Source organism: Grammomys surdaster, unplaced genomic scaffold, assembly GCF_004785775.1.
Source record: "Grammomys surdaster isolate TR1022 unplaced genomic scaffold, NIH_TR_1.0 127, whole genome shotgun sequence".
NCBI classification, from domain to species: Eukaryota; Metazoa; Chordata; class Mammalia; order Rodentia; family Muridae; genus Grammomys; species Grammomys surdaster.
Genome location: NW_021604585.1, coordinates 6,256,517 through 6,260,283, shown reverse-complemented (window position 1 = coordinate 6,260,283; position 3,767 = coordinate 6,256,517). Strand labels below are relative to the sequence as shown.

At 38.1% G+C, this 3,767-nt stretch overlaps 1 protein-coding gene and 1 long non-coding RNA gene across 3 annotated transcripts in view; one reads left to right on the top strand and one right to left on the bottom strand.

The window, feature by feature from the left end:
- The window catches only part of LOC114639967, a 10,295-nt gene extending 6,704 nt beyond the window's left edge, over positions 1-3,591 (top strand). Inside the window, exons 2-3 of the long non-coding RNA XR_003714090.1 lie at positions 2,611-2,641; positions 3,535-3,591. This is a non-coding gene — a long non-coding RNA (uncharacterized LOC114639967). The remainder of the gene's footprint in view (positions 1-2,610; positions 2,642-3,534) is intronic.
- The window catches only part of Fntb (farnesyltransferase, CAAX box, beta), an 83,821-nt gene that overhangs the window by 68,092 nt on the left and 11,962 nt on the right, over positions 1-3,767 (bottom strand). The window lies entirely within an intron of this gene.

The following is a 3,767-nucleotide window of genomic DNA, read 5'->3' as shown; positions in this document are numbered from 1 at the left end:
CAAACCAAACCAAACCAAACCAAACCAAACCAAACCAAACCAAACCAAAGCTTTGTTAATCAAGCTGCTGATTTTAAATATATTTGAAAAATGTGGCCAGCCTGGTCTACAAAGTGAGTTCCAGGACAGCCAGGGCTATACGGAGAAACTCTGTCTCAAAAACCAAACCAAAAAAAAAAAAAAAAAGAAAGAAAAAAAAGAAAAATGAATACATACAAAAATCTAAGTATAGTTTTTGATATTTGTTTTAGATATAGAGGTGGCTAAGCATGAGTTTGCTGTCATATGTAATATTTTAACACTGGGTACAGAAGAGAAGGCTCAGTGGTTAAAAGTGCTCACTGTTCTTACAGAGGACCCAGGTTCAGTTCCCAGCACACACATGGTGGCTCACAATCATCTGTTAGTACAGTTCCGGGAAATCTGGTGCCTCTTCTGACCTTGGCAGACTCCTACACATAAGCGGTGCCATACACATACTCAGGCTTATGCATGCACACAAACACACACATAAAATTACATGATTTTTAAAAATCTTAATACACATAAATTCAAAATAGATAAATGGTGTACATTAAATACTTTTGTTAGATTGTAGCTATAAGTTTCTTTTCTATAATATTCTTTTATGTATAATTAGTAAATATGAGATTTTTATTAAGGCTGTCTTACATAAAAAATATGTAAATATGTTTTTATCAAAGAGCTTTATATTTAATTTCCTTCTCATGACGGAGACTAGAAAGTGACAAACCCAACAAACAGTAACATTCAACATCCAGGTACACTTTTTTTTTTTCTTTTTTTTTTTTTTTTTTTTTTAAGACAAGGTCTCCTGTGTCCAGGTTGGCCTTACACTCCCTAAGCATCTGTGGATGACCATAACTTCTGATCCTCCTGCTTCCCTCTCTCATATGACGGGATCACAGGCATGTATAACCATCAACAGTTTATGAGGGACTGACCCCAAGGTTTGCTAAGGAAACACTTTATCAACTGAGCTACATCCCCGGCCCCATGACAAACTTTTGTTACTCTATATAATAGGCAAAAGGACTGTTATTAGATCTTACCAAAAAGAAAAGTAACTAATACTTTTATTAAAATATTTTGTTAAATGTTGAGACAAAGTTCTAAACTTTTTGCTGAGAAAACTTAAACATAAATTTAATAGACAATAAAGGAAGATTAAGGGTGGCTCTCTATCAGCAGGTCTCAGCCTCTGGGTTGAGAACCCTTTGGGGGGGTCAAACGACATTCTCATAGGGGTCACATATCAGATATTTATATTACGATTCATAACAATAGCAAAGTTACAGTCAGGAAGTAGCAATGAAATAATTTATGGTTGGGGTCACTACAACACTAGGAGGAGCTATATTAAAGGATCACAGCATTAGAAACATTGAGAACCACTGCTCTATATGGAAAGATATTTTTACATGGCTTCTAGATACTACTCCATTTGAAATCTACATAAACTTTATCATGCTGAGATGGACTATTCTTGCTACTGAGATGGTAAAGTTGCTACTCGATACTCATTCACTGCTAATACATATATACATTTTGTCAACAATGATGAGTTTAATTATTTTGATACCTAATTAAATATAAAAGTAATAAAAATTACTAAGATGAAAAGTATTATTCACAAAAAGGCAACATTAGATTTGGAGTCTCTATACTCTTTAGATTCAAAGAGATACAGAGATAGAGACAGAGATAGATACATATAGATACATATAGATACACACACACACACACACACACATACACATATATATATATATATATATATATATATATATATATATATATATATGTGTCTTTGCTAACATGTATGTCTGTACATACACATGAAGTGCCCTTGAAGGCCAGAAGAAGATGTTGGATCTTCTGGAAATGGAATTACAGACAGTTGTGACCTTCCATGTTGGTTCTGGAAATTGAACCCAGATCCTCTGGAAGAGCAGCCAGTGTTCCTAACCACTGAGCTACCCATCTAGCCCCCTCAATTTTGTATTTATAATATATATGTAGCAGAAAATGTTCTTATGGGGGCTGGAGAGATGGCTCAGCAGTTAAGAGCACTGACTGCTCTTCCAAAGGTTCTGAGTTCAATTCCCAGTAACCACATGGTGGCTCACAACCATCTGTAATGGGATCTGATGCCCTCTTCTGGTGTGTCTGAAGACAGCTACAGTGTACTCACATACATAAAGTAAGTGAATAATTCTTTTAAAAATGTTATGATATATGAAATGTAATATAACATATCCATCTGTTAAAAATATTTCAATATATATATATATATTTATTTATTTCACATGATAAAATTATCATTAAAATTGTATTCATTTTTCATGGTTTTCAGCTACAACTGTATACACAGCATGTGCATGTTTCTAATTCTAATCATCACCTTTGTAGCACGGACACTTGGCTATGGCCAAGCACTGTGCATCCCAAGCTCTAATAGCCAAAGGGATTAAACACTGACCATGCAAGTCCTGACCAATTACTTAAGTGAAAAGAACTAGACTCTTTTGTAAATTGTTACATTTTCTTTGGGTTTGTTTTATAAAGTCTTTCTGATTTTTTTTTCAGCTGTTGTCTGTTGATACTCTGCTACAAAAAGGTAAGCAACCTTTTTCTATTAGGAATCAGTGTATTTAATAAGCACCAGGAGGCCATACTTACAGCTGAGCCTTCAAATAAGAGAGATAAGGGGCTGGAGAGACAGCTCTGCAGTTATTAACTGCATCTGCTGCTCCTCTAGAGGACCCAAGTGGGTTTCCTGGCAACCACATTTGGTGCCTCATGACTGCCTGTAACTCTAGTCCTGGATATCCCATGCCCTTTTCTGGCCTAATTCACACACAGACACACACACACACACACACACACACACACACACACACACACACACCACAGTAGATCTTTAGCTGAGTGTGATGGTACATCCTTTAATACCAACAGTTGGGTGGTGGAGGAAAGCAGAGCTCTATGGCTTTGAGGCTAGCTTGGTCTACAGAGTAAGTTCCAGGACAGCCAGGGCTAGTGAGACCTGGCTCATCTACCCTTAATTATAATAAATCAATTGATCTTGATTGAAGAGGGACTCAGCATTGACAAAAATTCAGGAGATCCCAGGAAAACTCAGCCTAAAACCACTTCCTTCTAAAGTGCTATGCTTGACCCCAAAAAAGAGGCCTTTGACACTGTGTCTTCCTACCTGCCTACCTGCCGGCCATACTTCTCCCACCCCCTTATCCCCCAGCATAGATCAGATCAAAGGGCAAAAGCCTCATCACACCAAGGAGGGAGAATTAAAAGCAAACCACAAGGATTTAGCAGTGATGTCTTCCTAGAAAAACTGTTCCAAGGCAAGGGGCATACTGTCAGTCAAAATGGAGTCCCCAGTGTCAAGCCTTCTGAGAGTCACTAAGGCCAGAGGTTACAGAGAAGGGGTTCTTATGAAGGTGACCTGACACTGAGGGCCTTCTAACTGGCTGCTGCATTCCGCTGCAGACCTTTCTTTCAGGCACACGCAAGTCAAATTTCAAGAATGTTTAACACCAAGCCACCAACAGATAACAAAGCATCCCAAATCCTCAAGATTGAAGAATGAACGAGGAAGAGAGAAGACTGCACTGAAACAGGAACCCTGAGACAATGGACTCTAAAGAATTAGTTTCTGGAGGAATCCCTTGCTGGGAAAGAACAGGCTGAAGCCTGGGGCCTGAGGAGGAGGAGGAGGAGGA